General features: G+C 39.6%; 1 protein-coding gene across 9 annotated transcripts in view; it reads left to right on the top strand.

The window, feature by feature from the left end:
* Positions 1-13,554, top strand: part of LOC127798120 (nudix hydrolase 25) — a 38,592-nt gene that overhangs the window by 11,903 nt on the left and 13,135 nt on the right. For 2 of the 9 annotated variants that reach the window (XR_008022334.1, XR_008022330.1), the window contains 2 exons: positions 114-6,698; positions 7,171-7,256. The exons of 4 other annotated variants lie outside the window; for them this stretch is intronic. The gene's annotated coding sequence lies outside the window, so the exon portion shown is untranslated. The remainder of the gene's footprint in view (positions 1-113; positions 6,699-7,170; positions 7,257-13,554) is intronic. 3 more of the 9 variants (XR_008022331.1, XR_008022333.1, XR_008022332.1) reach the window with 2 other exon arrangements.

Genomic DNA, 13,554 nt, shown 5'->3' with positions numbered 1-13,554 from the left:
GAATACACGTTGATATCATTGATCACTCGTATGTGTTTACTATTCATGTACATGCACTATGTGTCTACTATTCCCGGTGAATAATGGAAATCTAATCGGTTTTTCAATTTTAGAATGGAAGGAGATTACCTTGAGCAATTCTGGGTGACCCATTGGATCAGCCAATGGGCTGACAACGAACCAATAATGGTAGACATCTTCGATCGCCTTGATCTCCTCGAAGGTATACTAAGAGATGTGCCGCCAAGCAGTTTTGTACGGCCAACCCTAATGCAAGCCCAGGTGGAATTTTTGATAAATCACATGGAAGGGATTTGGAGAGACCTAGCTGAAGGACTTCACCTTGAAGGCAATTACGCATCCTTATACTTTTATTGCCAACAGTTCCGCAACCACGCCGCCAACATATATGAGGGGATTGAAGTAGAGGGAGACGAAATGTTAGACTTAGATGGAGAATGGGACGCCGAAGAGGCAGCCATGGCTAATGAAATGTATGCTGACCTCCTTAGGTCGGATGATGAAGATGAAGAAGCAACTGTACATGACGACCTTGATGGACCCGAGGTCGAGTCTGAAGATGACACAGCGATTGATGATGCTTGGGTCTGGAAGTCAGCCAACCCATAGAAAGAATCATGGACGATTTTATTTCGCTTATTAGTGTGTCAGATGTGTGCTGTGTGCTTTTCTTAAATGATGTTATATATCGTGTTCTGAAATGAAATTCCGATTTGAAGAAATTCTTGTGGAATGAGATTTTGTTTTTCTTTCAGATGGTAATCACGAGACAACAAAGGAACATGACTCCTGTCAACCCCAATCGGGGAATCGAGGATGTCAGAGGCAGTAGAAATCGCCGCTACAATCGTGACGATAGTAGTAGCATCCGAACTGAGGAACAAGAGACAGAATCAGCAGTCCCCGAGGGACGATTGGATCGGATTGAGAAGATCTTAGAAAATCTCGTAACCCACACAACTAGGGGAGAACCGGCCAAGCACACTGATAATGTGCTAGAACAGTATCGGCGACAGCGACCACCAACGTTCAAAGGAAAACCCCATGATGACCCCAGCACGGTCGAATACTGGTTGGAATAAACAGAGAAGTTGCTTCGACATCTGCAGTATAATGATGAGGACAAATTGAATTGTGCCACTTTCATGTTGGAGGAAGAAGCTGGAAGATGGTGGCAGACAGCTGAACGAGCTTTACAACGATCTTACTCGAGACAAGGATCAGAATCCGATGAGACTCCAGTATCAGTCTGGGAGGCATTTAAGAAAGCCTTTAATGATAAGTATTTTCCTCTTAGCTGGAAGCAGGAAAAGAGCTGGGAGTTTAAAAACCTAAAGCAGACCGGAGAAATGACGGTGGCGCAATACGACACCAAATTCAACCAACTCATTAAATATGTGCCAATGTATGACTCCGATGAATGGCAAAAGGCACAGAAGTTTATGTCAGGACTTCGAGTAGAGTTGTTGTAGGCTTTGAGCACCTGGTCGATCGATTCCTATGAAGAAGCCTTGAGTAAAGCTTTGATAACAGAAAGGAATCTTCTTCAAGTGAAGCTCATTAGGTCTGGTGAAATGAAGGGAAACTCGGAACAGAAATCGGGAAATAAAAGCTCCCAAAACAGCAAGCAATGCCCCAAATGCAAGAAGAACCATCTGGGAAAGAAATGCTTGGCAGGGACATCCAGCTGTTACTCGTGCAGAGAACAAGGACACATAAGTAGAGACTGTCGCAAAAGAAAAGAAACACCTCCAGTGAAAGATCTAACAAAGGTGGTGTGTTTTCAGTGCAATCAACTAGGGCACTATTCAAGGAACTGTCCGAAGAAGCCGAAACTCGGACAAGCAGATGGACCAGCTGAAAGAGCAGGAAAGGCTCGTTGGACTTGTCAGGGACACGTCTACAACCTCACCAAAGAAGATGGGACAGATCCGGCAGTCATACAAGGTACGCTCTTTATATCGGATACCCCTGTGCATGCATTGATAGACCTTGGGTCAACGCATTTATTTATGTCATATACACTAGCTGGGAGTTTGGGGGTAGAGACTAAACCTATGGAATCTCCGATAATAATTTCTACGCCCATGGGTAAAAGTGCAAGGTCCTCAAGAGTGAGAGAAAAATGCGAAATTAGTTTAAGTGATGCTCGATTCCAGGTTGATCTAATCTTGCTGGAAGTATATGATTTCGACGTAATTTTGGGAATGGACTTCTTGTCCAGATATGATGCCAATATAGATTGTCGAAGAAAAATAGTGACCATAAAGAAACCCGAAGGGGAATGGGTCAAATTTCGGGGACAAGGTGACCCCAAGATTAGAAAAATGATTTCAGCTATGAAAGCAGTAAAATTAATAAGCCAAGGAGCTCATGGGTATATAGCTTATGCTCGATTAGAAAAGGGAGAATTACCAAAACTCAACGAGGTGCAAGTGGTGCAAGAGTACGAGGACGTGTTCCCAGAAGACCTATCGGGATTACCTCCACCTCGAGAGATCGAGTTCTCGATTGAGCTAGTACCAGGAACCCAACCGATATCAATTCCACCATATCGGATGGCTCCGGCAGAAATGAAGGAATTGAAGAGTCAGCTTCAGCAGCTAACCGATAAGGAATTCATCCGGCCAAGCACGTCACCATGGGGCGCGCCAGTATTATTTGTAAAAAATAAAGATGGTAGTATGAGGATGTGCATCGACTACCGTCAATTAAACAAGGCCACAATCAAGAATAAGTATCCACTCCCAAGGATTGATGAGCTGTTTGATCAGCTACAGGGAGCAAAGGTGTTCTCAAAAATTGATTTGAGATCTGGATACTATTAATTGAGAATCAAGCCGGATGATGTCTCGAAGGCAGCATTTCGAACAAGGTACGACCATTATGAGTATTTGGTGATGCCATTTGGACTAACGAACGCCCCAGCGGCATTTATGGACCTCATGAATAGAGTGTTCAGACTCTACTTAGATCAATTTGTAATCGTGTTTATAGACGATATATTGGTGTATTCCTCGAACGAGAATGAGCACGAAGGGCACTTGAGAGCAGTGCTAGAAACTCTTAGGAAACATCAACTATATGCCAAGTTCTCGAAATGCGAGTTTTGGTTGTCTCAAGTTGCATTCTTAGGTCATGTGATATCGACCGAGGGAATCTCGGTAAATCCAGCCAAGATTGAGGCTGTTCAGGGATGGAAGCAACCAACACGTGTAACCGAGATATGAAGTTTTTTGGGATTGGTAGGCTATTATCGAAGATTTGTAGAGGGGTTTTCGAAGATAGCCGCGCCTATGACAAAACTCATACGAAAAGACGTCAAGTTCGAATGGACTGCCAAGTGCGAGGAAAGCTTTCAAGAGTTCAAAGATAGGCTAACCTCGGCACCTATTCTAGCAATGCCTAGAGGGCCAGGTGGATATGTTGTATACACGGATGCCTCGAAGATAGGTTTGGGTCTGTGTTAATGAAAAATGGTCGAGTGATCGCGTATAGGTCACGACAGTTAAAGAAGCACGAGGTAAATTACTCGACTCATGATCTGGAACTGGTAGCCGTGATATATGCTCTGAAACTATGGAGACATTACCTGTATGGTGAAACCTTTGAGGTGTTCACAGACCACAAGAGCATGAAGTATGTGTTCTCGCAAAAGGAGTTGAACCTTAGGCAGCGACGGTGGATGGAGTTTCTTAAGGACTACGACTGCACCATACAGTATCACTCGGGACGTGCCAATGTGGTGGCTGACGCACTGAGTAGGAATGTGCCTATTTCTATGGCTGGGATGATGGCCCGTGAGTGGCAGATGTTGGAGGCTTTTAGCCAACTGACAGTGAGTGTAGTGCCAAAGGAATCATCCGTCCTTATCGCTGGCATGGTAGTTCAACTGGATTTAGTGAACGAAATATGAGAGGCATATGTGGATGATAAGCGAATACATCTATGGGTGGACGAGCATGGCCAGCCTAAGAGATCCGATTTTGAAATGCATGATGGCATACTAAGATTTCGGGGAAGGATCTACGTGCCAAACCTGAAAGACTTGAGGCAAAGAATTTTGAATGAAGCTCACAGAACTCGTTATACAGTACACCCAGGAGCCACAAAAATGTATATAGATCTCCGAGAAGTCTATTGGTGGCCAGGATTGAAGACAAGTGTGGCAAGGAAAGTAGCGCAGTGCGACACATGCCAGAGAGTAAAGATCGAGCACCAGAAACCAACTGGTCTCATGAGACCATTAGATATCCCAGAATGGAAATGGGAGCATATCACGATGGATTTTGTGACAGGTCTTCCTAGGGGTCAAAAAGGTAACGATGTGATTTGGGTTATCATAGATAGGCTAACGAAGTTGGCACATTTCTTGCCTACGCGGATGGATAGGCCAGTCCGAAAGTTTGCAGAGCAGTATATTGGAGAGATAATTAGACTTCATGGCACACCGGTAAGCATAGTCTCCGATCGGGATCCGAGGTTTACCTCAAGATTTTGGGGGAGCTTGCAGGAGTGCATGGGGACGCAATTGAATCTTAGTACAACTTATCACCCGCAAACCGATGGACAATCTGAAAGAACCATTAAAACGTTAGAAGACATGCTAAGGTCATGTGCCTTGGATTTTGAGGGTAACTAGGAAGAGCATCTACCCTTAGTGGAGTTTGCTTATAATAACAATTACCACAACAGTATAGGAATGGCACCCTATGAGGCTCTATACGGGAGGAAATGCCGCTCGCCTATTTGTTGGACCGAGGTAGGAGAGAGACAAATATTGGGACCCGAGCTGGTACAACAAACTTCGAAAAAGATCCGGAAGATTCAAGAGAGAATTCGAACAACACAAAGCCGGCAAAAGTCTTATGCGGACAAAAGAAGACGGGATTTGGAATTTGAAGTGGGAGATCATGTGTATCTAAAGGTATCGCCTTAGCATTTAGCAACTCGAGGAAAGAAGAAAGGAAAGTTAAGACCCCGATTTATAGGACCCTATCCAGTAATAGGGCGAGTTGGACCATTGGCTTATCATTTAGAACTTCCTTCTAGCTTGTCCAACATCCACAATGTTTTCCATGTGTCTCAATTTCGAAGGCATATACCAGACCTCACTCAGGAAATTCGGGTGGAAGTGATCGACCTAAGAGACAATTTGACGTATCCAGAGTTGCCTGAACGGATCCTCAACCGTCGCGACCAAATCTTGAGGAACAAAGTCATTCCATTAGTAAAGATTCAATGGAGGAATCACACCAAGGAAAAAGCCACGTGGGAGCTCGAAGATACGATTAAGGGAAAATATCCCTAATTGTTCGAGGAAATAGAATAGAATAGCATATTTTATGATTTCTAAGAGATGTTATCAAGAACCTTGTGAAATAAAGAAATTTTTTTATGTATGATTACGTGAAAGACATGGCATACCTGGTTGATATTGTTCGTAAAATGATATGAACTTGGATGACTACAAAGACTATTAGTAATGATTTATGATTAATGTATCGAGTCAGTAATTTGATAGACCAAAAGAAAAATTTCAAGGACGAAATTCCCTAAAGGGGGGAAGAATGTAATACCCGAAAAACTTTCGGGTAAGAAATATGAGGTTTCAAAGGAAATCGGTATCAGAAGAGCCTGAGAAAATATCTGAATCGACTAAAGGGAACGCCTGGGGGCTCATATACCTAAAGAAATAGGCATATACCTATTAAGAATTTCAAGAAATGATTTTTAGCATCGAAAGAAATTAGATTAGGAATGATTTTCGGTACAGCTAAAAATACAGCTATGATTTTGACTGAAAAACCGAATCAATGCAGGAGACCTTTGAGAGGTCAACGGAACTGCAAGAAAGTTCATATTTAGTATGTAGAACAACCCTTCAGTGGTTTCAGGAAGAAACGAAAAGGTTTAGGGCCAAAACGAAGATTTGGGCCTAAGTGTAGTTTTTTGAAATTGCTAGAGGGAGGCCGAAACGATATTTTTTTGGAATCTTCAAGGGTTAAAATGATATTTTAGGACTTGAGGGACCGATAGGCAATTATTAAAAGTCGAGGGGCTTGGTGAAATGGGCCAAAGTGAGAGAGCCAAAGTTTGAGGGGCCAAAGTGCAATTTTAAGAAAACCTCCAAACAACCATGGCCGACCAACCCATCAAATCACCGAAATCGACCACAGGGATGGCACGAGGGTTGCTCAGGGAGCATCTTTTGTAAAGGGCTTGGCTGACAACAAGCAATGGGATGGCCGAAAATTGAAGAAAAAGTGGCCGGAAGTTTGGCCACTTAGATCACGAAAATGGAGCTCTTTTGGTGGATTTTGGACTTGTTAAGGGCAAAAGGGGACATCAGAGGCCTTGATTGAAGCGAGATCTGTCATTTATGGGCCCGAAATCGCCTATAAATAGAGGATATGGTGGCCTAGAGTTTTATAAGATTTGAGATTCAAATCGACCTTATTTTTGAACAAATTGAGGCACCAAACCATAGGGCTTTTGTTGCCCATGAGGTGAGGATCATTTCTGGAAAGTTTGAGGAATTTTGGAGTTCATTTAAGGAGTGATCGGAGCTTCACCGGAAAAATTGAATCTTGCCGGAGCCGGACTGATTTTTGCTCGGAGGGAGGTCTTCCAAGTGTTGTTTCAACCTCAAATTTGGTCAGAGTGATCAACTCAAGGTAAGCTATCTTTCGGTATAGTCAGTTTAATTTTCTGGTGTGCTGGCGCTGGAGAAGATGACCGGAGATAATTTTTATTATTTTTAAATGCTGAAAATAAAGAAAAATAGAGTAAAAATAGAAATAAGATGGATAAAATTATGGAAAAAAATATCCAGAAATACAGGAAAAAAGAATAGTTTACTTTTATGAATTTTTATTTTGGAAATTTCGTGATAAAAGAATTATTTTGAATTTTCGAAAGAAAACTTATTTAGAAAAAAATAGGAAGAGGTTTTGAAAAATTCCAAAACAATTTATGGAGATTATAAATTTTATTGTATGAATTTTCATGAGGAAAAAATTGAAGAAAATACTTTATTAGTAATTTTGGAAGAATTTATGGCTATAAAAAAATAGAGGAAAAATAGAAAAAATAAGGAATAGTCTAGAAAAATTAGATTATTAATTTTTCTTGAAAATTATTGGCCAGGAAGTGATTTGGCCAAGGATCTTGACAATTTGTAATATTTTTGAGGTTGACACGCAAATCGAGGCAAGTCGAATTTTTGTTTTAAGGTGAGTGGTTTTGTCCCTATAACTCATATACGATATGATTACCTTTCTATGCATGATATCTACGTATGTTATGATCATTTTCATATATTGTTGTATGAAAAGTCGTGAGGTATGCATGACATAATATTATTGTCATATTAAAACTCGTACATGGGATTGGGATGTCATCCTAAGAGTGTAGCCGTAATTCCCCAAGGGCAATTGATGGAACAACGTTAGGATTATCCTGCAAAGGTTCAGGATTCTGCCTAGGGTTTCGTGCCGGGCTAGTGGGCTAGGGAAGTTACACTAGGGTATTTGTTTATAAATGTCCATGCATCATTCATTCATTCATACTTATTAACCCTCACTTAGAAGATTTCATCTTCTAATATTGGACTATGTCCCTGGAATATTCCACATTCCAGACGAGACAAGCAGCCGGAAGGGCAAGGAAGTGATGGAGGCATGAGCTTGACGGAAATTTGTGGCCCCCATGTGGGGCTAGGACCATCTATTTCATTCAGTTGCATTGTTTAAGGTTTTAGCAATATTTGTAATATTAGGTTGGGTGAACGATGTGTATGTACCCACGTATGTATGTTTTCAAGGTTTCTTGCAGGTTCTGATCTTGCTTCCGCTTATGTTTAAAGTGTATCACTCCTTCACCATGTTTGGGAGTGTTAATGTATAAAGGTTATGCTGAGGATTTATTGTTGGTTTATGTTTGATATAAAAAAAAAAAAATCCTAGCATATATTAATGCCCTGTTAGGCGGGGTGTTACAGTTGCTGAATATACAGCAATGGCCCTAACAACTTGTGAGTTAGTGTGGTTGAAACAATTAATTGAGGAAGTGAAAAGTCAATTTAAGTCTATGCAGTTGAATTGTGACAATCAGGCTACCATGCACATTGTTTCTAATCTTGTGTTCCTTGAGAGAACCAAGTACATTGAAATTGATTGTCACTTTATTAGAGAAAATGTACTTTCTAGGGATGATGTTACAACATTTGACAGCTCCAATGATCAATTGGCCAATTTACTCACTAAGTCACTTAGAGGTCCTCATGTGAGTGACATTTGTACCAAGTTGGACATGCTCGATATATATGCTCTACCTTGAGGGAGAGTGTTGAAGTGTAGAAATCTATAAGTAAAGGTATTAATGTAATTAGGGTACTTAATATACTCTTGTATACATATCTTGTATTATACATTGAGAAATATAGAATAATTTATTCCACTACAGCCTCAATATCCTTTTTGAAATTCGGAAATTATTTAAGGAGTTTGCAGAATTAGTTAGTGAGGATGCAACGTATGAGGAGCATCCAATTTCCAACATGCCATTGGTTGGTCCTTGGTATATACAAAGTGTAGAAAACCATGTATAAGAAATAGAGACAGTTAGGTAGTTAGACAAACTATAGGAACAATTTTTTATTCATTACACATGTATTTATTTTCTAAGTGGCAGTGTTTTCTGTGTGTAACTGTCACCATATGAACAGTTACCATTTGTGTATAAATTTGTCCAATTCAAATAATAAAGTGAGGAGTTTTTCTGTCTAAAATCAACATGGTATGAAAGTATTTCTGATTAGAAAATTCCTCCATCGCCCCAATGGCGTCCTTCACCACAACAGTCTTTTCTTCGTCCTCTCAAGTACCTGTTGTTCCCAGTTCTAACGGGTATTCAGTTATGATGCTCTTAAAACAATAGAGGAAAAGATGATTATCTTAATTGTGAAGCCCCTAAATTGAATTCACACCCCCCGGGGTAGCTCAAGTGGTTGACCGCATGGGTTTCCAGTGCTGGGTATGCCAAAGTTGTGTGTTCGAATCCTGGCCAATGCGGTAGGTATTGCCTATCTACACGGGGGGCCACGGGCACGGGTCTCGACCTGGACTTGCCTTGGACCAACCTGATTGCCCGGTTTGGGCTGGGCCCATAGGTTATAGGGGAGAAGGTGACGGTCTCTACCAGGCTTATGTATCGGTAATGGTCTCTGCCAAAGGCTTATCTATCAAGGCTTCCTCCGATTCCTATGTTAAAAAAAATAAAAATAAAAAAATAAAATAAAATCGAATTCAACAGATTTAAGTACAAGAAATGGAGGGAAGAAAACAATATGGTAATGTTATGGCTTGTCAATTCCATGACTAATGAAGTGGAAGTAAGTTTCATCCTCCACAAGATGACACAAGAGAATGCCACAAAGAAAAAGTATTCCAACCTTAAAGACACATCAAATTAGAGTAAATTTCATCCTTCGTGAGATGGCACAAGAAATCTGGGATGTCGCAAAGGAGAAGTATATCAAGATTAAAGACACAATAGAGGCATTGTCAAGGAGATCTCTTAAACGCCCAATATTTTAGTTAGACTTTAGTTGTCTAACTAAAATATTGGCAGCAACTCGACATGTTCAAAGTGACCTAAATAGATAGGTACTTCATAAAAAGAAAAATTGAAGGTGAATTTCTTACATACCAAGGATCTATTGAAGACTACCTACCGAAGACTCAGTTTGAAGATATAAAGATCCAAGCTGGACTTCCTTAATATTTACAACCCAGCTTAAGGGGGCATGTAAAAAATCGTGTACAAGAAATAGAGATAGTTAGATAGTTAGGCAAACTATAAGGACAATTTTTTATTTATTATACATTTATTAATTTTCTAAATGGCAGTTTTTTTTTTTTGTGTAACTGCCACCATGTGAACAGTTACCATTTGTGTATAAATTTTTCCAATCCAAATAATAAAATGAGGAGTTTTTCTGTCTAAAACCAACACAAAGGATTGTTCCTCTTTAGCTTGCTGGAACCAATTGTGATAGACAAATGAAAATTGAACAGTAAAAAAAATTTAGGTTGATTATGGATCCATGACCTCTAGATTTATAGAGGTCAACACAAGTGTTGAAGACATATTAATCCATATCTTTTATTCATAACTTCCCTAGATTTATAGAGGTCTGCAGTACATTAACAGCTAACTACCACAAAAATAAGAAATAAGCTACAGGAATCATTATCCACTCCTAACAAAATAACAGGAGATTAATCCCCCTTAACACTAGGTTAACATAATTCAAAATCTTCTAACTACTGAAAGTGATAAAGAGCTGCAGTAAAATTATTTAAAATCTAATAAATAAATAATCACAAATTAAAATAAGAAACACATATCAGTCATAGGAGCACCATTTCCCAAATATCTAGCCTATAAACGCCTTCTATTCAATGAGTTGGCACACATAAACCAGTTGAGGAGTTGCTTGCTAAGGGTTTAGTGTGAGACAACAAAAGTCCATGTATTTTGATGGCATGTTGATCTACAGTCACACTTAAAGGAGTATTTGAATAACTTGTATTATGTATTAAAAGTACTCCGCATGGAGCAACTTTATAATAAGCCTGTAGAAGTTCACCTTTTGGCAGCCCGAAGTTGTGTCCTATTACTCCATGCTTGAAGGAGAATGATTCTGAGTGCCCAAATTCGGCCTAATGAGACCTTTGATAAAATCAAAGCGTTTATGACTTATTGGTGCTTGCAGTACCAAATTCTGGACAGTTGTTTGTCATTGAATGTGATGCATTGGGTACAATTATTGGCATAGTTCTTAGTCAAGATGGGAAGCCAATAAGATTTTTTACTGAGAAGTTATCTGAGTCTAAACAATAGTACTTTACTTATGACTTGGAGTTTTATGCTTCGCCATGAGCAATTCATCATTGACAACATTATTTGGCCTACTCAGACTTAGTAGTTTATTTGAATCATCAAGTATTGCCACTCGAAAAGATATACTCTATTGGTAACCCTTATCCCATCTACACCTTCCTTAGCTATCATCTCTTGGCTTCACCCTATTATACTTTTGTGTCCACTTTATCTTCGATTAATGTCCCTAAAACTACCAGTGAGGCATTTTTAGATCCAGGGTGGTGTCAGGCCATGGTTGATGAGATAGATGCTCTATATTCTAGTGGCACTTGGGAGTTGATTTTTCTTCCTTCGAGTAAATCTACTGTTGGTTGTCGCTGAGTATATAATGTTAAGGTTGGTCCAGATGGGAAGGTCAATCGCCTTAAGGCAAGTATGGTCACCAAAGGCTACACTCAAATTTTTGGCTTGGATTACGATGACACTTTTTCTCAGATAGCTAAGATTGCCTCCATGCATTTGTTTTTATCCATTGCTGCAATGAATCATTGGCCTCTCTATCAGTTGGATATTAAGAATTTTTTTCTTCATGGGGATCTTCAGGAGGAAGTCTATATGGAGCAACCGCCTGGTTTTGTTGCTCAGGGGAGTCTGAATTAGTCTACAAACTTTGTTGCTCTCTTTATGGGTTGAAACAATCTCCGCGAGTTTGGTTTGGACGGTTTAGTACAGTTTTTCAAGAATTTGGTATGAATCGCAATGAGGCCGACCACTCTGTCTTTTATCGCCACTCATCAAATGGTCAATACATTTATCTAGTGGTTTATGTGGATGATATTGTCATCACTAGAAGTGATCAAGATGGTATTTTTCAACTAAAGACACATCTCTTCAATCGTTTTTAGACTAAAGATTTGGGTAAGTTGAAATATTTTCTTGGCATTGAAGTAGCTTAGTCCAAAAGCGGCATAGTTATTTCACAAAGGAAATATGTCTTAGACATTCTTGAGGAGGTTGGTTTGTTTGATTGTAGACCCATTGATACTCCCATGGACCCAAATATCAAGCTTTTACTAGGACAGGGGGAGCTATTATCTAACCCTGATAGATATCGCCGACTTGTCGAAAAGCTAAACTACCTCACCATCACTCGACCAGACATCTCTTTTGCTGTAAGTGTAGTTAGTCAGTTTCTATAGTCTCCATGTGATAATCATTGGGATGCTGCCATTTGCATTCTCAGATATATCAAAGGCACACCAGGTTAGGGATTGTTATATCATATATGAAGATAAGGGTCATACTTAGGTGATTGGGTATTCTGATGCTGATTGAGCAGGATCTCCTTCTGATAGACGCTCTACTTCCGGGTACCGTGTTCTAATTGGTGGGAACTTGGTATCTTGGAAGAGTAAGAAGCAAGATGTGGTTGCTAGGTTTAGTGACGAAGCAGAATACCGTGCTATGGCCTTAGCAACATGTGAACTTATATGGTTGAAACAACTACTTCAAGAATTAAAATATGGCAAGGTGACACAAATGAAATTAATCTGTGATAATTAAGCCGCCTTACATATAGCCTCTAATCCTGTTTTTCATGAGAGGATCAAACGCATAGAAATTGATTGTCATTTCATCAGAGAAAAGATTTTATCTGGATGTATTGCTACTAGATTTGTCAATTCAATCGATCAACTGATAGACGTCTTCAGTAAGTCTCTTTGGGGTCCTCATATTGGTTTTATTTGTAACATGGTTGGTGCATATGATCTATGTGCTCCAGCTTGAGAGGGAGTGTTGGAATAAATGTTTGATTAGTTGTCAATTAGCTATTAGACTAGCTATGATTAGTAAACAAGTAGACAACTAGACCTTAATTCTAGGAGTACCTTTAGCCTTAATTTCAGGAATATCTTTTGTACATTCATACTATAAATTCTAATTGAAAGAGGCTAGACCTCATCAAGTTATCTGATCCAACAATTGACAACATTATTTGGCCTACTCGGACTTAGCAATTTGTTTGAATCATCAAGTATTGTCATATTTACAGTCCCATAAAAGCTTGATGAGAGTCATGGTAGTTGGGAGTTCCTTTCTGGATGAGTTTAATTTTTCATTGAAATATGAATCTTAGGAGTTTAATATTATGGCTGATGTTTTGAGCAAGCAATGTTTACTCTTAATGGTGATGAGCATGCAAGTTACGAGCTTCAAAGAGTTGAAATTCAATGCTGGCCTACCCTAATTACTTGTATTGCTGATGATTTATGAGGATTGTTCAATGTAGAAATGGTTCCCTACAGGTTAGGTGATGGCTATTTTATTCAAAGGTTAATCAGTTTTGCATTCCAGAGGGATCTTTAGGTGAACGGGTTATTAGGGAGCTTCATGGTAATGGATATGATGATGGTGGTGGTGGTGGTTGATCATAATTATTGGCCAAATATGTTTTAAGATGTGGACATATAGTAGAGAAGGTGTCCACCTTACCAATTTGGGAAATGAAGATTGCAAAACTTAGGGTTGCATGTTCCTTTGCTTATCAATTTGAGTATGGATTTAGTCTTGGACTCCTAAATTGCAAAAGGGTTTTAATTCCATTCCATTCCATATTCCAAAAGAAGAAGAGAAGAGAAAGAA

This window comes from Diospyros lotus, chromosome 3 (genome assembly GCF_014633365.1).
Source record: "Diospyros lotus cultivar Yz01 chromosome 3, ASM1463336v1, whole genome shotgun sequence".
Taxonomy (NCBI): domain Eukaryota; kingdom Viridiplantae; phylum Streptophyta; class Magnoliopsida; order Ericales; family Ebenaceae; genus Diospyros; species Diospyros lotus.
The sequence above is the reverse complement of the archived record's forward strand: the minus strand, read 5'-3'. Positions and strand labels throughout refer to the sequence as shown.